The following is a 22326-nucleotide window of genomic DNA, read 5'->3' on the forward strand; positions in this document are numbered from 1 at the left end:
TAGAGAAGGGCCACCCTGAATACGGATGTCACTACCCAATAAGGTGAGGACCCAAATTGAAAAAAAACAAAAGAAGCCTACCAGTGAAAACATTTTCACTCTCTGATTCTGCCACAATATTCTGCCTCACCTTCAGCCAAATACAATGGGTTTAGGCCAACCTTACTCTAAAAGTGAGACAAAATTAATTCTATTTCCTTTTTGTTGTTTCCCTCAAGTATTTGTCATAGAGTTGAAAATTCTAGTAAAAGACTACTGGTAGCCAAAATACTCCTGAACAATAAAAGTACTACAGGAGGCATCACAATACCTGATTTCAAAACATACAACAGAACCATAGTAACATTTTAGACCAATGGAACAGGGTAGAGGACTCGAAAAAATAAATCAAAACATCTTCACCCACTTTATTTCCAATGAAGATGCCAACAATATACATTTAAGACAGTTTCTCAAAAAATGGTGCTGGGAAAACTGGATATCCACATGCAGATGATTGAAACTAGACCCAATTCTCACAAATGGATCAGTTCTTTTTTGTAGAACTAGGATTTGAACTCAGGGTGTACGCCTTTTGCCACTCCAACAGTACTTTTTTTGAATGGATTTTTTTCAAAATAGGATTAAAAAAAATCAACAATCAACGGAGAGAACCTACAGAATGAGACAAAATCTTTGCCAGGTATTCATTTGAGAGAGGACTGATATGCATAATGTATCCCAGGACTTGGGACAAGGAGGTGGGAAGTTCATGAGCTCAAGCTGGACGTCATTGTGAGTTTGAGTACAGCCTTTGCTATATAATGAGCCTCTGCCTCAAAAAGAAATCTATATCCACAAAGAATTTTAAAAACTTAACAACAAAAAAGTCATCCAATCAACAAATAGGCAAATAACCTGAAGATACACTTCACCAAGAACTACAAATTTCCAGTAAATATATTAGCCATCGGAGAAGGGTAGACCAAAATAACCTTCTGACCAGGCATGAAAGTACATGCCTGTAATCCCAACACCCAAAAGCTGTGGCAGGAGAATCTCAAGTTAGATCCCAGTTTGAGCTACATAGTAAGACCATGTCTCATGAGAGAGAAAAAGAATCAGGCACCAGTGGCTCACACTGTAATCTTATCTACACAGGAGGCAGAATTCAAGAGGATAGTGGTTCAAGATAAGCCCATAAATGGTTAGGGAGAACCTATCTCAAAAATACCAAACATAAAAAGGCTGTAGGAGTAGCTCAAGTGGTAGAGAGCCTGCCTAGCAATTGTGCCACCTTAAGTTGAACCCGTAGGACTACAGAGAGCAAGAGAGAGAAAGAAGAAAGAAAAGAAAAAAACCCTACATTTTGACTCCATTGTACCCCAGTCAGAATGACTATTATTTAAAAAAAATAATTCATAAATAACAAATTCTGATGAGGTTGTAAAAATAAAGAAACCCTTATACACTGTTGGAGGGAATGTAAATTAGTACACTATGATGATAGCATGGAACATCACTTCTGCATTGGAACAAGACACAAGGAAACACACTGCAAACTGTCAAACAGCACAGAATAGTGGGAAAAGGGTAAGGAAATGGAGTGGAGTGAGGCTACATTAACTTAAGCAAAATTCATGTTCAGGCAAAATTTCTACTGACCAATGAGCAGACAACAAAGGACAAGAAAGAAAAACAAGTCATGCTAAAGGGAGGGAAATAATTGGTAAGGGAGGGTAAAAGAATTGAGTAAAGGTGAATATTGTTGATATACTTTCTACACAAGAATGAATATAGAACTTTTAAACCTGTTGAAATCACCATAAGAAAAGCACTCAGGTAGAAAGGAGAAAAATGGAGGGGATGAAACAATTTGGGATATAGTACATATATACATGGAAATGTCACAATGAAATGCTCTGTACAGATATTGTAATTAAACAAAAATGTCTTTTTTTTTAAGAACAGAGAACAGGAAGGTAAAACAGGTCCTAGTATGGATTGGTACCACTGGAAGGGGGGAGAATATAAGGAAAATGTGTAGGAGGGTGAATGTTTTGGCAATATGTACTCATGTATGAAAATGGAAAAATGTGACATGTTGAAACTGTTCCAGAAATGGGGGGAGGGTGGATAAATGAGAATGATGGAGGGGGATGAATTCATCTATGATATATTGTAAGAACTTTTGTAAATGTCACAATGTACCCCCAGGACAACAATAATACAATAATAAAAATGCTTAAAATAATGAATATAAATCAGTATAATGTATCCTTTAAAAAAAAGAAAATACTATGGAAGTTCCTCAAATAACTAAAAATAGAACTCTGAAAAGATCATGCTATATCACTTCTGGGTATGTATAAGAAGGAAATGAAGTTGGCACATAAAAAAGATAGCTGTATACCCATCTCCTCTCACCCTCCATTCTAAATATCACCATTGTTATTATTACAAGCTAGAAAAAACTTAATTGTACACAGTACAGGGACAGTAACAACACCAAGGGCAATGATGGGAAGACAGAAAAAACAGGGAAACCTGTTTCCCCATAGCAAAAAATGAGTACAGGAACCAGAGGGGAATGAAGAAAACAGGTACTCAGATCCAGAATCCAACAAAATGAAGATAAACTATGACAAAGGACCCAATGAAGCCCACAAGAATAATTTAAAGGAAGACATACTACAGGTAGTCAATGAGAATTTTATAGAGATGATACTGGATCGGGTCAACCAAAATGTGCAGGAGACACTCAAGAAATTCCAAGACAACAAAAATAGAGAATTTGAAAAAGCAAAAGAAGAAATAAAGGAAACCATAGAAGCACTGTATAAACACCAAAGTGAAAGAGAGAACATGATGAATAAACAGATAAATGAACTCAGGACAAAAATAGACAACATTAAAGAGGAAACCAAACAGGATATGGAAAACCTCAGAAAAAAGAACAAAACAGAACTGCAAAACAAAATGGAAGGCCAATCCAGCAGAATAGAACAAACAGAAGACAGAATTTCAGAAACTGAAGATGAAATGGTAATTAAAGGAAAAACCAAAGAACTATTAATTAAACAACTCAAGACCTGTGAAAAGAAAATGCAAGAACTCACCGACTCCATCAAAAGACCAAACTTGAGAATCATGGGCATCGAAGAAGGAGAAGAGGTGCAAGCGAAGGGAATGCCTAATATACTTAACAAAATAATAACGGAAAATTTCCCAAATCTAGAGAAAGATATTCCAATACAGATGCAAGAGGCCTCCAGGACACCAAACAGACCAGATCAAAATAGAACTACCCCACGAAATATCATCATTAAAACAACAAGTTCAGAAACTAAGGAAAGAATATTGAAGGCTGTAAGAGAGAAAAAACAAGTAACATACAAAGGTAAACCCATCAAAATCACAGCAGACTTCTCAACAGAAACATTAAAAGCAAGAAGAGCATGGGGTGAGATCTTCCGGGCACTGAATGAAAATAACTTCAACCCCAGGATACTCTACCCAGCAAAACTATCATTCAAAATAGATGGAGCAATAAAAGTCTTCCATGATAAGCAGAAACTAAAATAATATGTGACCACAAAGCCACCAGTACAAAGGATTCTTTAAGGGATTCTGCACACAGAAAGTGAAACCCAACTTAACCATGAAAAGACAGGCAGCACCAAACCACAGGAAAAGAAAAAGCAAGACAGTAGAGAGTAACCTCAACTTAGGTACACACAATCAAACCTTCAAACAACTAAGACAACTAAATGACAGGAATCACCACATACCTATCAGTACTAACGCTTAATGTTAATGAACTTAATCCTCACCAACAACACACATGGTCCTTCTTTCTCTACATCCTTACCACTTCTGGTTATATTTTGCCATCTATACAATTATACATTTCCTAAACTCTGATGTCATTGTAAGAAGCGATAATTTTTTTATTTTCTCAGTATATTAGAATTAAAGTTTATCTTTCTTTGAGAAGTGACAGCATCTTTACTGATGAAATAGCAAAATCACAAAATCATCTTAAGCAACAGATTAAATTCACTAATTAAGTGAATCTTATAACTCATGATACTGAGTATGAAGGATGCTTATATGACTACATAAGACTAAAAGTTTTCAGGCAAGGTCTCAGTAATTATTTGAGTATGGAATGTCAGTTTCTTTACCTCATAGTAGGTCTGCATGTGGATTCAAACCATGTGATCCTAGCCATGAAAACAGGCCAAACCTACACTCTACATTCTGGCTTGCTTAAACTTTTCCCTGCTCTATCCGCCTTCCACAAATTTCCTTCTTTCAAGTCAGATTTATAAACACTTGCTAAACAACACCCTCACCTCAAGTTCTGCTTCTTAATCAAAACAAAGAAATGGAGCTCAGAGATTGAAATCACTTACCAAGTATCACAAAGCAGGAAAAAAGGCAAAGTTGAATTTAAAGTCAAAGTTGAGACATATTTAAACTTAAACTGTCTAGGCATTTTTTGAAGAACTTCATGACGGATGACAGGAATTATGGCTACAGGTATTGCTGACACATTGACTATTTCTACAAATTCACTTCCAAAGTGGATGGCGCAATAACAGAGATAATATCCTAATAGTGAAATGTCTCAAAGCTTCCTTTCTTTCCCTGTTCCTCAAACTGTAGCTAAAGAGGTTCATCATTTGTGGAATCACAATGTGCATCATTGAAATGACTACAATGTTGGTGAAAGAGTCCATAACCACAGAACTCATATACACCCCAAAAGCTGTCCCATAGAATAAAGAAACAACTGAGAGGTGAGACCCACAAGTAGAAAACACTTTTTACCTTCCCCCCACTGATGGTATCCACAAAACAGATCTGACAATTTAAGTATAAGAGAAATAATCCCAACAAGAGGGATACCAGCAAACAGGCTAACCAATAAATTTGTCAGGATTTTATTGATAGTGCATCATAACAGGGAAGCCTGATGACCTGAACAAGTTCACAGAAGTAGGGGATTTTCACATTTGTACAGAAGGACAAACACAATAGCATCAGACTGTGGAGCAGGGCTTGCAAAATGGTAAAGAGCAGGGAGGTTACAACCAGCAGAATACAGAGGAAAGGAATCAAGATGACCAGGTACCTCAAGGGATGACAAATGGCCACTTAGTTGTCCGAGGCCATTATCACAAGGAGATAGTTCTCTACACCATCAAGTATCAGAACAAAACAGACCTGGGAGAGGCATCCTCTGTAAGAGATGCTCTGAGTCTGTGTTTGGATGTTCACCAGCATCTTTGGGATTGTGGTGGTGCTTATACAGGTGTCAGTGAATGACAGATTGGTGAGAAATAAGTACAGGGGAGTGTGGAAGTAGGAGCCTGAGGTGACATCCAGTATGAGGATCAGGTTTCCCAGGATAGTGACCAGGTATATGGACAGGAACAGGCTGAAGAAGAAGGGTTGCATATCTGGATCATCTGTCAGTACCAGAAGAAGGAATTCTGAAATAGTTGCTTTGTTTCTGAAATAATGTTGTCCAGGAAGCTTGTGGAAAAATAAAGTAAAAATATAATAATAAACTGTATGGATAATAGCAGCAACAAGAGCTGAGGGCATGATGGAATTTCAAATTCGTGGTCCCCACAACATACTTATATTCTGAGGATGAAAATTGGCATTCTATTATTATCAAGGTTTTGGTGCATGCTAAATTTTGATAATGAGTTTATTGAAATTTTATAAAATAGCATCTATACTGTGAATTCAAACTGCCACTTTCCCCACCAATCATGTTTGCTCAAACTCATTTTCCTCCACTCCCTTTTTTTAAATAAATGTGTACTGAATACCAACTCTGATTCATACATGATGCTAAATGCTGAGAATAAAACGATGCATAAGCCATGGCATTTCTGTCAGTTATGCTCTACCTTCAAATAAATAGGGCTGGTGTAGTAGCTCAAGTGGTAAGAGAGACTGCTTAACAAGTGTGAGGCCCTGAATTCAAACACCAGTGCCAAAAAAACTTACAAATAAATAAATGAAAAACATGACCAGCTTTATGAAATATGTCCTCTAGAACAAGGCTTCACAACCTGTGCTTCTCTCACTACCACTGAAGATCTTATTGAAGTGCCGAGATATTCGTATTACCTCTCTGTTTATTACAAGGACACTTAGGTAAGGTGAAGTTGCATCAAAGGTATGAAATAAACAGTTAATACCTGATAAAGACTGTGTCAGAGCTCAAATTAAGTGACTGAAGGGATGACTCTCTTGTTCCTGGGTAGCACAAAATTGGCATACCTAAATAATCACTCGATTACATAATTTACCTTTCTAACTTTAATGTTTTCTTCCCCAGCAGAACTTCCAGTCTTTTACTTGCCTTCAAAGAGTAGGAAATACTCAGCAGTTAGTAGGTATAGGTAAGAACTTTCTCACGAAACCACAAAAGCACAGAAACTAAGAGATAGCATAGATAAATGGGAACTCATAAAACTAAAAAGCTTCTGTTCATCAAAAGAAATTGTCTCTAAACTGAAGAGAACACCCGCAGAGTGGGAGAAAATATTTGCCAACTATACATCAGACAAAGGACTGATAACCAAAATATATAGGGAACTTAAAAAACTAAATTCTCCCAAAACTAATGAACCAATAAAGAAATGGGGAAGTGAACTAAACAGAACTTTCTCTAAAGAAGAAATTCAAATGGCCAAAAAACACATGAAAAGATTCTCACCATCTCTAGCAATAAAGGAAATGCAAATTAAAACCACACTAAGATTCCACCTCACCCCTGTTAGAATAGCCATCATTAGCAACACCACCAACAAGTGTTGGTGAGGATGTGGGGAAAAATGAACCCTCTTACACTGTTGGTGGGAATGCAAACTAGTACAACCTTTCTGGAAAAAAATTTGGAGGCTACTTAAAAAGCTAGACATTGATCTACCATTTGATCCAGCAATACCACTCTTGGGGATATACCCAAAAGACTGTGACACAGGTTACTCCAGAGGCACCTGCACACCCATGTTTATTGCAGCACTATTCACACTAGCCAAGTTATGGAAACAGCCAAGATGCCCCATCACTGATGAATGGATTAAGAAAATGTGGTATCTATACACAATGGAATTTTATGCAGCCATGAAGAAGAACAAAATATTATTATTCACTGGTAAATGTATGGAATTGGAGAACATCATTCTGAGTGAGGTTAGCCTGGCCCAAAAGACCAAAAATCATATGTTCTTCCTCATATGTGGACATTAGATCAAGGGCAAACACTACAAGTGGATTGGAATTTGAGCACATGATAAAAGCTTTAGCACACAAGGGAGGGGTGAGGATAGGTAAGACACCTAAAAAACTAGTTAGCATTTGTTGCCCTTAACGCAGAGAAACTAAAGCAGATACCTTAAAAGCAACTGAGGCCACTAGGAAAAGGGGACCAGGAACTAGAGAAAAGGTGAGATCAAAAAGAATTAACCTAGAAGGTAACACCCACGCACAGGAAATTAATGTGAGTCAACTCCATGTATAGCTATCCTTATCTCAACCAGCAAAAACCCTTGTTCCTTCCTATTATGGCTTATACTCTCTCTACAACAAAATTCGAAATAAGGGCAAAATAGTTTCTGCTGGGTATTGAGGGGGTAGGGGGGAGAGGGAGGGGGGTGGAGTGGGTGGTAAGCGAGGGGGTGGGGGCTGGGGGGAGAAATGACCCAAGCCTTGTATGCACATATGAATAATAATAAAAGAAAAACAAAAAAACACAAAGTATGTACACCAATACCATAAAATTTCTTATAGCAAGTGAATGGCAACTGCCCAGCTGGACATGAGCAAATACTCTAAAATATGCCAGATATAGTATTTAGGAGATAGAGATGAGAAGGATCACAGTTGGAGGGCAACCATAGGAAAAAGTCTTCAAGACCTTATCTCAAAAAACAAGCTGGGCAAGGCGGATTGTGATCTGAGACCTTATCTGAAAAATAACTAAAGCAAAAAAGGAACAGGGACATGGCTCAAGAGGTAGAGCACCTATCTAATAAGCATGAAGACCTGAGTTAAAACCTCAGTACCACATAAAAAAAAAGAAAGAAAAGAGAAAAAACATTGCCTCTGTACTTGAATCTCATAAGATTCCCCATTTGTAATGTTAGTTCTCTTCTTTACCAATTAATTGTAGAGAAGCAGGCAAACTTATCTATGAGATTGTCTGCTTCATCACAAGCAACTCTTTCTGTAGGGTGATAAGTGGCATAGTATTTTATTTATTTATTTATTTTTGGTCTTTCCTTTTTTGGCACTGGGATCAAACCCAGGGCCTCACGCATGCTAGGCAAGCGCTGTACCACAGGGCTACATCCCAGCCCGTGGCATAGCATTTTAAAAGACAAATCAAATTCCTACTTACAAGATAACTGATGAAAATAAAAGTGATATGCTGCTCTTCAGGAAACAGAAACTTACCAGATTACACATACTTAACAGAATGCTCAGAAGATAATTAGAGTCTTAGTAGGAGTGTCTGTTTAGAGGGATGGACTCTGTCTTCAAGAAGAGATAGAAGTGGCTATGACAGCAGTTACCACTTGATGAAATACTGGACTCACACCATTCTCAAATCCAGCACAGGATTTGAGAAGAGAAAAATTTATCATCTGTTTCAAAAGTCTGGATGTTCAATTTATTCAAGAAGAAATGCATGATAGATGTGTTAACTCCCATGATTGATATAATCATTTTGTAAAGTATATGCATATCCAAACATCACATTATACAACTTGAATGTGTACAAATTTTCTCAATTATAATTCAGTGTAGTTGGAAAAAATCTTGGGGTGATTTCCTAAGACAAATGAATAAAACAAAAACACCAGCACAGTGCTCAACACATAGGACCATATGCTGTAATTTCTTTTTCCTTTACTGTCATGAAGTATTACATTCATTTCTTAGAAAGTAGCATCAGGTTGGGGTAGTTGAGTAAAGACAAAAGAAACAGACTATTCCTTGCCAATATCAAGAAATGCTAAAGTCAGGAAGGTATAAATGTGCAAATTACCTCTGGGATTGCTGGTCAGGTAAGAAAAATGAGAAAGGAAACATTGGTGATACCAGTATGCATTTGGCAGGAATATATGATGAAATATATAACAACTAAAATGAATTAAACAAAAAAGAAACAAATATGTGAATCATACATGACCTCACTTCCAAGGCATTTGCTAATGGAATTTAGGTCACCTAGTTAGTTTCAAAACAAATGATTGTCAGCATCTCACCTGGATATGGGAGATGTGTCCTCAAGAAATGCACACAAACCAAATGAGTCAATGGAGTTCATCAAGAAGGATCATCTCTGTGATGAGGTTCAGGTGCTGCTTCATGTATTGATTGAGGAGGTCACAGGCTGACTCCTATAGTCTCTACATCCCAAGGGCACAATATCCAAAGGTCCTCATTAGACTGGGTGGGTCACAATCAGTTTCATCCCAGGAAGGTAAGTCCATAAAGACCAACTTTATAGAAGTAAAGGATTAAATACAGTTGAATTCCTGAACTTCTGAGGCCACAGTTTTATTAATGTATAATAATTATACAAACTACTTCACCAGCCCAAACCCCCTTTTTTGGTGGTATTGAGGTTTGAACTCAGGGTTTCACAGTTGCTAGGCAGATGCTCTACCACTTCAGCGATACCTCCTGCCATTTTTGCTCACTTATTTTTGAGAGAGTCTTACTTTTGACCTGGGATACCTGGACCTCACTCCTCCTACTTATTCTTCTTATAGCCAGTGGAATGACAGGCATGTGCCATGACACTCAGATTTTTCTGTTGGGAAGAAGGCTATGAGCAAAAACTGGGGATAAAAGACCAACTTCACAGCAACTTCAGATAGGATTCTGAGTTACTCCAAGACTCAGTCCTCAGAATCATCCCTTCTATATTTATGCTTACTCCCTAAGTAATATCATCCAGTCTTGAGGATTTAAAGCATCTCTAACACATAACAAATATCTGTCTCTACTACTAGTCTGAGAGTGTTGGTCTCACTTTCCAGGGTTAAATATAGATATGACCACATTACATGTATGATGAAAATATTTGCTTAGGTAATAAATTATTCCATCAGAATGACCACCCATTTTTTGTGACATGGGCAGTCTTTTCTCATTGTTTTATTTTCCCAAATAGTACTAAGCAGGGTAGAGTCACTTACAACATGTAATTCTAAGCATAGAAGAAGCTTTTTATTGACTGTCCCTATACCACAAGAAGTCCTGAGATACAGATTGAGTTATCCAGGTTATTGAGATTTCAAGTTATTAGGAGATACATTCATCCCAGAGAACAGGAGTGTATTTTTAGAGAAAGAAAAATATTTTGACTGACCTGTGTCTCAGAGTGGAAATTTTCTTCCTCTGAGATCTTTTATAAACAAGGAGGGTCTTGAACATGTTAAGCTAGAGAAGGTATCAGGGTCCCCATGACTAATGTATGTATAGTTTCAATTTCTATAGACCATGACATTAAAATTCAGGAAAGTGGATTTATCTTTAGCAACTTCATGAAACAGATGGACAGAAAAATTAACTACCACTGATAAATTTTCCACTCCTTCCCATCTAAGCACATATCCTTCCTCAATAATCAAAAAGTGTTCCAAGTATTCATCAAACTCCAAACCCGCTTCCTGGCAGTTCAGCCCCTCCTTTACAATCCTCCTTCATGGCTACTTAGACCCTTTTAATTCTCCAAGGAATGTGAGATCCTAAATCCTAGTAAATTTCATCCACCCAGTAACTTACTAGATATAGTAGATGTACATGTGGCTGCCATTTTGCAGGTTGGCAAATAAATACACCCAGATGGCAGCTAGGAGAACCATGATGCTTCTTTTCTTGCTTCTATGGTTCAAAAATTCAAGAAATGCTCTGCTATAAATATTAATAAGAACGATCAGTTGAAAAAAATCTGTTCCAAGGATGTAGAAGTTAAAGAATTTGTCCATGAGTATTTTTATTAAAACAAACTAAAATCAAAACATTAAAACATGTTAGTTAACAGGAAAATGTTCTGATATGTGAAGTAAAAGAGAATTGAAAGCATTATTTTCAAACTGATCATGGTAAAATCTTTGCCTCTCTGGAGCTTGGTTGTGGTGATACTTGATCTTGAGGCAGAAATAGGTAATGACTGGGCCACCAAACTGGGTTAAATACAATGTTTACATACAATGCCACAGAAATTATACATGTAAACCATAGTATGGGATGAACCAAAGTATGGGAACTACCAATAGCTAACTCCTTTCTCAGACTTCCATGGACCATGAGCCACATTTTCAGGAAAATGTTGAATTTGAAAGAAAACAACAGCAACATCAAAAACCTCAATGGTTTCTCTTTTGGGGCAGAGCCTTTTCTGGGACTGATTGGTTGTTTTTTGAGATTGGTTGTTTTTTGAGACAGGATCTAGCAACACAGTCCAGGTTGACCTCAGACTTGTGATTCTCCTGCCTCAGTCTCCCAAGTGCTGGGATTACAGGTATGTAATCATCACATCCAACTTGTTTCTTTCATCAACTCTACAAATATGAAGATCTCTGCCTTCTTACCAAAAGCCAAATTTCTTATGTTGCTGTATGAGAGTCTTCTGTTATTGGCAGCATTGATGTTTGAGTCATGAGATTTCATTCTTGTGGGGCCTAGGACATCCTGTGTGTTGTTGGATGCTTAGAAACACACTTGGAATCTACCAATTAGATATGAGCAGTATCTCCTGTTGGGAAACCAAAAATGTCTAGATGTTACCAAAGATTCCTAGGAAAAAAAACTGTCCCAACTTGAGGCCCAATGCTCTAATCCTTTTTTATCTTCTCAGGAAACTTACTCTATGGCTTATGACTTGGTTCTTCTTTACCCATCATCTTCTCCTCCATTGTATTCTTACCCTTAGTATTTAAGATAATCAAATTCCTCTCAGATTCCCTCCTGCTGGGTAATGAACCAATGTCCACACATGTTAGGCAAGCACTGAGTTACACACCCAGACCCAAATATGTCCCATCATTAAATAAATTCATTTTCATTTGTTTATTTATATATTTATTGATTTATGTAGTTATTTATTTTACTTGAGACAGGGTCTTCATATGGAGCCTAGATTGCCCTCAAATGTGTTGATTATCTCAGGGTAGCCTCAAACTCAGCATCTTCCTGCATTAGCAAACCAAGTTCTGGGACTAAAGGCTTGTGATACCACATGACTCTTCAAATACAATTTTGTCTTGAGTTCCACATAGCCCTCCAGTTAATGGTCAATCTCTCTGTGTGCCTGCATCATCAGATTTGATGGATGAAACACATATTGAGTTCATCGTTTCCTCACTTCCTTTTCACTCCTTTATTTACTCCAAACATGCTTTCACTTACCACTGCTTCAGTCATGGACACTGCACTGAGAAAATTTTCAAAGATTTAAGAGAATTGATGATAATTGTTTCAGAGAACGTATCTCTATCTCTTTGACTGATTTGATCCCTCAGAAAATTCTACCACTACTCTGTTCTAGAAATCATTTTCTTCCTTGTAGTTTTGTGAACACATTATCATTGATAACATCTTACTTCTCTGGACACTTTCTTTTAGAATCTGTAACAACCCCCACCACCAAAGGTGAAGTCCTCAAGACTTTGTTCTTCAGGAGGGAGGGCAGAACTGGTCCTGTGGGAGGGCTAGGGAAGGGAGAGGTGACAGGGAAAGGTTGTAGAAGAGTGAATATGGTATAAAAAATGTGTGCATATGCATGTAAGTGCAAAATGATACCTATTAAAATAGTTCTATGAATTATGAGGGGGGATAAAGGGGTGTGGTAAAAGGGGTGAATTCAAGTATGATACAGTGATACATTGTAATAACCTTTGTAAATGCCAAAATGTACCTTCTTCCACTACAACAGAAAAGGGGGGAAAAGACTTAGTTCTGTCCTTCATTCTCACCTTATTCTGTGCATTCTATATCTATCAATTCTTTTGAATTTAATTTCTTCCTCTTCACTCATAACATCCAAGACTCCAGTTGGTACCTCAAATTTAAGCTTAAGAATTACATATCCCTCTGCTCTTTGAACTCTGGCCACCCAAAATATCCATAGGCACATCTGCTGAAATTCCTCAAAGATGGAACCATCTCTTCACTAAAAAAACTAGTTTTTATTTATACCTTTGTACTTGAAAAAAGAGAACAATAGATTCCTAGGAATAAATCTACCTAAGGATGGGCAATGAAAATCACAAAACACCACTGAGATAAATTTAAAAAGAGACTATAAGTTAGAAAGACCTCCCATGTTCATCAACAGAGATAATATGATAAATGGCCATAATAGATGACTCTGTAGATTCAATGCCATCCCCATTAAAATTCCAAAGGCATTCTTCACAGAAGCAGAAAAAACAGTCCTAAAATTCATATGGAAATACAAAAAGCCTATGATGATCAATCTTGATTGCACTTGATCATATTGATAAATGCCTCAATTAATAAGGCAGACATATGGATGTGTCTGAAAGGGTATTTCCAGGCATGATTGGCATGTAGGATAAAAAATGAGTAGAGAAGGGCCATCCTGAATATGGATGTCACTACCAAATAATGTGAGGACCCAAATGGAACAAAACCAAAAGAAGCCTACCAGTGAAAACATTTTCACTCTCTGCTTCTGCCACAATGTTCTGCTTCACCTTCAACTAAATGCAATGGGTTTAGGCCAACCTTACTCTAAAAGTGAGACAAAATTAATTCTATTAACTTTTAGTTGTTTCCCTCAAGTTTTTGTCACAGAGTTGAAAATTCTAGTACAAGACTACTGGTAATCAAAATACTCCTAAACAATAAAAGTACTTCAGGAGTCATCATAACACCTGACTTCAAAACATACAACAGAACCATAGTAACATTTTAGACCAATGAAACAGAGTAGAGGACTCAGAAATAAATCAAAACATCTTCACCCACTTAATTCTCAATGAAGATGCCAACAATATACATTTAAGACAGTTTCTCAAAAAATGGTGCTGGGAAAACTGGATAGCCACATGCAAAGGATTGAAACTAGATCCAATTCTCACAAGTGGATCAAAATTTTGTTTTTTTGCAGAACTAGCATTTGAACTCAGGGCATATGCCTTTTGTCACTCCAACAGTATTTTTTTGAATGGATGTTTTTCAAAATAGGATCCAAAAAAAAATCAACAGTCAACAGAGAGAACCTACAGAATGAGACAAAATCTTTGCCAGGTATTCATTTGAGAGAGGACTGATATGCATAATGTATCCCAGGACTTGGGACAAGGAGGTGGGAAGTTCATGAGCTCAAGCTGGGCTTCGTTGTGAGTTTGAGTACAGCCTTTGCTATATAATGAGCCTCTGCCTCAAAAAAGAAATCTGTATCCATAAAGAATTTTATAAACTTAACAACAAAAAAGTCATCCAATCAACAAATAGGCAAATAACCTGAAGATACACTTCACCAAGAACTACAAATTTCCAGTAAATATATTAGCCCTCAGAGAAGGGTAGACCAAAATAACCTTCTGACCAGGCATGAAAGTACATGCCTGTAATCCCAACACCCAAAAGCTGTGGCAGGAGAATCTCAAGTTAGATCCCAGTTTGAGCTACATAGTAAGACCATGTCTCATGAGAGAGAAAAAGAATCAGGCACCAGTGGCTCACACTGTAATCTTATCTACACAGGAGGCAGAAATCAGGAGGATAGTGGTTCAAGATAAGCCCATAAATGGTTAGGGAGAACCTATCTCAAAAATACCAAACACATAAAAAGGCTGTAGGAGTAGCTCAAGTAGTAGAGAGCCTGCCTAGCAAGCGTGAGACCCTACTTTGAACCTCTAGGACTACTGAGAGAGAGAGAGAGAAAGAAAGAAGAAAGAAAAAGGAAAAGAAAAAAACCCTACATTTTGACTCCATTGTACCCCAGTCAGAATGACTATTATTTTAAAAAAACTAAATTAATAAATAACAAATTCTGATGAGGTTGTAGAAATAAAGGAACTCATACACTGTTGGAGGGAATGTAAATTAGTACACTATGAAAATAGCATGGAACATCACTTCTGTGTTGGAACAAGACACAAGGAAACACACTGCAAACTGTCAAACAGCACAGAATAGTGGGGAAAAGGTAAGGAAGTGCAGTGGAGTGAGGCTACATTAACTTAAGCAAAATTCATGTTCAGGCAAAATTCCTACTGACCAATGAGCAGACAACGAAGGAGAAGAATGAAAAACAAGTCATGCTAAAGGGAGGGAAATAATTGGTAAGGGAGGGTAAAAGAATTGAGTAAAGAAGGTGAATATTGTTGATATACTTTCCACACAAGAATGAATATAGAACTTTTAAACCTGATGAAATCACCATAAGAAAAGCACTCAGGTAGAAAGGAGAAAAATGGAGGGGATGAACCAATTTGGGATATAGTACATATGTACATGGAAATGTCACATAGAAATGCTATGTACAGATATTGTAATTAAACAAAAATGTCTTTTTTTAAGAACAGAGAACAGGAAGGTAAAACAGGTCCTGCTATGGATTGGGACCAGTGGAAGTGGGGAGAATATAAGGAAAAGGTGTAGGAGGGTGAATGTACTCATGTATGAAAATGGAAAAATGTGACATGTTGAAACTGTTCCAGAAATGAGGGGAGGGTGGATAAATGAGAATGATGGAGGGGGATGAATTCATCTATGATATATTGTAAGAACTTTTGTAAATGTCACAATGTACCCCCAGGACAACAATAATATGATAATAAAAATGTTTAAAATAATAAATATAAATCAGTATGATGTATCCTTTAAAAAAGAAAATAGTATGGAAGTTCCTCAAATAACTAAAAATAGAACTCTGAAAAGATCATGCTATATCACTTCTGGATATGTATCAGAAGGAAATGAAGTTGGCACATAAAAAAGATACCTGTATACCTTTTTGTGTCAATAGCCAAGATATGGAATCAGCCTAGGTGCCCATTAACAGAAAAATGAAGACATATATAGATGGTGGAGTATTATACAGCCATTAAGAAGAATGACATCATATCATTTATGAGGAAAATAGATGAAACATTAGGATAGCATGTTAAGTAAAATAAGTCAAACACTGAAAGACATGTATTGCATATATGGAAAGTAAAAAAATTTTTAAAGAGGATGACCTGAATGTAGTAGAGAATTTGTTAAGGACTGGGAGTTGTATCCAGAGGAGTGTAGGATGGTAGACCATACAAAAATGCAAGGTGGACATGATCAAATTTAGGTATAATTGTGTATGGAAATGCCACAGTGAATCACATAAATTCAACAATTAATGTGTAAATAATCATAATACTAACACTAGCACTTGGGAGCCTGAGGCAAGTGGAACATGACTTCAACACCAACCTAAGCTACATACCAAGTTCCAGGCCAGATGAGGGTATATACCAAGACCTTGTCTCAAAAAATAATTATTATAAAAAGAAACAAAATGCTATTCTTTCATACTATCAATTAATAATCTAAAAATAATACTAAGAAAACAATTCTATTCCAATAGCATAAAAATGAAATATACTTAGGAATATACTTAAGATATGAACATTTAACCTGGTGACAGTGGCTCATGCCTGTAATCCTAGCTACTCAGGAGGCAGAGATGAGGAGGATCACAATTTGAAGCCAGCCCTGGGCAAATAGTTCACAAGACCTTATCTCGAAAATACCCAACACAAAAAAGGGCTGGTGGAATGCCTCAAATAATAGAGTGCCAGACTAGCAAGTGTGAGGCCCTAAGTTTATATACCAGTACTGCCAAAAATCTGAATATTAAAAACTATTGTGTGTATTGAAAGAAGGTTAACATAGATAAAGTAAGAAGAATGAAAATCCTGTGTTCATTACCAGAAGGCCTAATATGTTGTTGTCACTTGTTTGTTTTTATTTGGTTTGTTTATCTTTTGGTGGTTGTGGGGTTTGAATTCAGGGCTTCACACTTGCTAGGCAAGCACTCTACTGCTTGAGCCACAATTACAGCCCTTTGAAAGTTTAATATTGTTAAGGTGGGAATTCTTTCTAAATGCAATTGTAGATTGAATGCAAACACTATTAACAACCCAGCTCTATTTCAGAGTGCCTTTTTTCATCTTGAAGTAATTGGAAAATTGGTTCTAATATACATGTGGAATTACAGAAGATCCATAACAGACAAATTATCATAATAAGGAAGTTAAGTTAATAGATTCATGCTTCCTTCTTACAAAACTTGCTATAAAGCAAGAATACTCAGAAAATTATGGTATCAGTATATAGTTAAAAATATAAATCACTTGAACAAAACTGAGTCCCTAAAATTAGAACTAAAATTTATTTGACATTTGTCAACTGGCTTTATAAAATTTCCAAGGCAATTAAATATAAAAATTTTTTTCAACAAATGTTGATGGCCTAAATGAATATTCACAAGGAAATTAGAGTCCTTCTCATCACATAAAAAGCTGTTTTCAAAAGTATCATACAATTATACATAAAAGCTAAAAAAAATCCCACAGAAGACAGCATAGGAATACATTTTTTTGGCCTTAGTTTAAGCAGTATTTTGTGTGTGTGTGTGTGTGTATAACACCCAAAATACTAATGAGGATAGAAGTAAGATAAATTGAACTGCTAGATAATTTAAAAGATAGTATTCAAAGTGAATATTATACAATGTATATATGTATAAAAATATTATATAGTATTCAATAACAAATATGTATTCATTGAAATTTAATTTATCCCAGCTATGCAGTAAGCTATAGCTAAAAGAATTGAGATCAGAGGTTGGCCCCAGTTGTAATACATGAGTGTGTGGAAGCAATGCTAGGAATCTCTCCATGTAGCTATCTTTATATCAAACTAACAAAACCAGTATGTCTTTCTTATTATCTCCTATGTTTTCTCTTCAAAAAAATGAGACAACAAGAGGGCGGAACAGATTCTGCGCAGAAGCTGGGGTAGGGAGGAAGAGTAAATGTAAAAATGACAAAAGAAAGGAAGGAAGGAAGGAAGGTGTGAGATCCTGTCTGAAAAACAACTAAAGCAAAAAGGACTGATGGGTTTGCTCAAGTGATAAAGCACCTACCTAAGAAGTATGAGAACCTGCGTTCAAACCCCAATACTAACAAAAATAAAACTAAATTAAAAATGAACTCTAGTATTCAGCTATGTTTTATGTATTATGGTTCAGTATATTCAACCACTGCATTTGCAGATGATATTTATAGTCAGAGAAAGGAAGTGACATACAGAATGCAAAAGTGAAGTACAATTTTAACTGAGATACTCGTTACAATAGTAGGTGATAATCCACCTACAAATCAAGTTAGTTTACAGTTCATTATGTAAAGAGAAAACAATAGACCAAACTTAAAACATGTATGGAAACACCTTTAGTCTAAACTTAATCTAATGTAACACATTTTCAATATATGGAACTACCATCCTAGGTTTTCAAAGCAGGCAGAAGGGATCATTTGCAACACATTTCTCACCCTCTCACAAATGAAGTTAATTTGAAACCAGATAACTCATGGACTCATCATTCTCCTCTTCTCAAAGTCAAGAGAATCCTTGAGTCAGCTGGCACCAGCAACTCAAAATCTAAAAGACTGGGCAAGGACTGGGAATATAGTTCAGTTGTAGAGCAACTGCTTCATTTGCCCTGTGTTATAGTGTGGATTTTGGAACTGCAAGTAGGTAAAAGAATTTACCAAGATGTGTAAGTAGGAAAAGTAAGAGTTTTATTAGGATGCTGCTTAAGGGAATCAGGAGGCAGCTAAGCAACCACAGAGAGATGCTGCTGTGGGTTGGGGTTGGGGACAGACTTTTAAAGTGTAACTTTGGATTTTGTTGATTGGCTAGTTCCCTTTTAAATAGCCTTGTTGATTGGCTGATTCTTCCTGGTATCATGATTTGAATTTCCCACAGATAAAAACATTTCATTCATTTGGCCCTTCCTCATTCCCCCAGGCCCTTGGTATTTTGCTCCTGACACACCTACACATTCCCCCCTGACATTCCTAGTTTAAGGGTGACAGAGGTGTCTTCATGTAACTGCTTTGAGCTGGGTAAAATCGTCCCTGCCTATGTATTTTTTTGTTCTCACAGAGGGTTATGTGTCCACAATTCACATCAGGGTCCAGTTGAAAATCTGAATAAAATTGTATGGAATCCTCATCCAGGGGACAATAAGGTACTGGAGCATCAGGCAGTAGGGAATGGACCCACAGTGTAGCATCATCTATAACTTTATGGCCTGGAGGTGAAAAGAAACAAATCTGGTTAGAAGATTAATAAAGCAAGGTCCAATACCAAAACAGAACAAAATAGGCACCAGCGGTCCCAAGAAGGAGAGAAACCACAATGCTATGACAACTTATTTTCCTAGACCTATCCTTGGTTGGCTCATTCTCTCAGTTGAGAGACTTGGTAGATTAATTTATGAAAGTTGGTATGAACTTGCCCTGACCTATTAACCCAAAATCAGCCGCAGTCTTCCCCAAGCAGTAATCATACCTGAAGCTGTTCTGTTTTGTAATTCTATTGCCACTAAAGAGTCAGGTTTTTGGTTTTTGGTTTTTGGTTGGTTTTGTTGTTTTGATTTTTTTGTAAATTAGTGAGAGTCTGGAATACGGTTTCTTTTCTTTCTTTTTTTTTTTTTTTTGCAGTTCTGGGGCTTGAACTCAGGGACTCATGCTTGCTAGGCAGGTGCTCTACTGCTTGAGCCACTCCACAAGCCTGGAATATGATTTCTAAAACATTGGATATTTCAATGGACAGGTTTTTGTAAACCAGGGAAGAAGAGATAATTCCTCCAATTCTGGATTCTACACCTGATGTAATTCCTAGGCTAATCAGCAGTGGTAAAGGTTGAATGGCCCTTTGTTTTTAAAGGGTTGTAAATGTCCATGCATAGGGAGGGTCATCTGACTTTCTTCTAGAACTATGGAAATGGCAGGGAATTAGTACATAGGATACATGTTCCTGTGCAGTTTGAAGGCAGAGAGACATGGGCTTGCTGTCCACACAAAAAGTAATCATCCCCCATACGGCCCAGGCATGCCCAGTGCGGGCACAGTGGCCCGGGCCCTGGGAGGTCCTGGCAGAGTGATTGCAGGGCGCACAGGAACCCAGCGGCTGGGCCTGGGGTGGGCGAGCCGAGCGCTGGTGCCAGAGCTGCGGCAGCACGGCTGGGGGGTCCTTCATGATGAGAGATTTTGGAACATTTCTCTCTCCTCTGTGCAGTTGATAGTCTGGGTGGTGAATAGATGGCTGCCAGTGTCAAAACCTTTCTCCAGGACCTTGGCAGGGGAATCAAAGACTCCATCTGGGGTATTTGTACCATCTCAAAGCTACATGCTAGAATCCAGCAAAAGAGAGAGGAATAGCATTGAAGAAGGGCGAGCAGTGTCCTGGCACAGAGGAGTGTCCAGAGTATAGAGCAGAAGCAGGAGAGTGAGCCACGTATTGTTCATAGAATCTTCCAGCGCTGTGCTTGGAATGGCAGAGAATTCTGGCTCAGTCTCCTCTTGTTTTATCCAGTGTTTATCCCTGTGCTTCAGTCAGTAACAGCCCGAATTATTGGTGATTCATCACTGCATGGAGATGTTTGGTCGTGGCTGGAATTCTTCCTCACTCAATTTTCAGTGCTCTTTGGGTGCTCCTCTTGTATGTGCTTAACAAAGTTGTGAATGCCATTTGGTTTCAAGATATAGCCGACCTGGCATTTGAGGTGTCAGGGAGGAAGCCTCATCCATTCCTCAGTGTCAGCAAAATAATTGCTGACATGCTCTTCAGTCTTTTGCTACAGGATCCTTTCCTTATCCAGGAGATGTTTGTGAGTTTCTTTCCCATCCATCTTGTTGGTCATCTGGTTAGTCTTCTGCATATGTCCCTTCTCTACTTCCTGTACTGCTTTGAATATCGTTGGCTCAATAAAGGAATTGAAATGCACCAGTGATTGTCAAACATAGACAGGAACTGGCTTTGCTACTTTGGGTTTGGTTTGCCCTTGGCATTCCTCACAGCAGTCAGTCCTCATACATTACCAATGGTTGCCTCTTCTCTATTCTCTTTCCTTTATTCATTATCAGTGCCAGTGAAGCAAAGACCCCTGGAAAAGCATACGTTTTGCAGTTGTGCCTCTTCTGCTTGGTGGTCTTCTTAAGCAACAGACTCTTCCACAAGACAGTTTACCTGCAGTCTGTGCTTAGCAGCTCCACCTCTGCAGAGAAGTTCCCCTTACCACATCAATCTCCTGCCAAACTGAAGGCTGCTTCAGGCCACTGAGTTGCCTGCTATCCAGAGGGGATGGGTGGGGTTGGATGGAGACTATGGCAGCTCTTTTCTCTGTTCTAACATGCCAGGGAAGGCAGAATCCACTCTGCCAAGGGCCCTCTGCATTTTCCCTTCTCTGAGGAATTGGGATTTTTGTCTCTGGTGCATGTACGGCAGAATCTTCTTAACACCAGTACGTGGATTTTTACTACCAACATGAGTCTGAAAAGGACCACAGCTTTTTCTGCAGCTATTTTCTAGCATTTGCCAGCCCCTGTGCCTGGGTTGATTTGAATACTTTGTTTTTCTCCCTGTGCCATTTACCCTCCTATCTTTTTCCTGCCTTCCAGTATCCTTGGATGAATGGATTTTGTATTTCTAGGTGTTGCATTTTGTGGATTTGTTATTTTTGTTGTTTTCTTGTGAGGCACATACATTGGATGTGGGAGGTAGAAGAGTTACCTCAGTTGCTCTCTAGAACTCCCTTTATAGCCATCACTGTCATGTTTCTTGTAATTCAGGTTAGGTTTTGTTCTCTTGTGTGCAACTGCATAAAAAAAATAAGAAAAAAAAAGAGCCTGAAGAGATGGAACAGAAGGAAAGAACTTACAGCCAGATCAGCTGGTTTTGAGGAGTAATTTTCTTTCTTCCCCTTGAAGGGGAAAAAGATTTTTTTCACTAGTACATTTAAAGTTCCCCAACAATGGGGAGGTACCAATTCTGGACAAGTGCCACTGCAATACAGAATGCTTATAGAACCTGACCTTTTCAACTCTGGAAGATGGAAATTTACTGTTGGCCACTGCCAGGTATGACTGGTATTTCAAAGGAATATTGGGTGCTGCCAATAGGAACCGAAAGGGTAAACTTATTAAACCCATTAAACCTGTGATTGGTGATGTTATTCTGTCATTTTAAGATATTAATGTGGAGGGCAGATGTCAAAAA

At 37.7% G+C, this 22326-nt stretch overlaps 1 pseudogene; it reads left to right on the forward strand.

Annotated features, from left to right (window-relative positions):
• Positions 1 to 20330: 20330 nt before the first annotated feature.
• Positions 20331 to 21390, forward strand: LOC109678785 (etoposide-induced protein 2.4 homolog pseudogene; annotated as a pseudogene).
• Positions 21391 to 22326: the final 936 nt, after the last annotated feature.

Source organism: Castor canadensis, chromosome 14 (genome assembly GCF_047511655.1).
Source record: "Castor canadensis chromosome 14, mCasCan1.hap1v2, whole genome shotgun sequence".
NCBI classification, from domain to species: domain Eukaryota; kingdom Metazoa; phylum Chordata; class Mammalia; order Rodentia; family Castoridae; genus Castor; species Castor canadensis.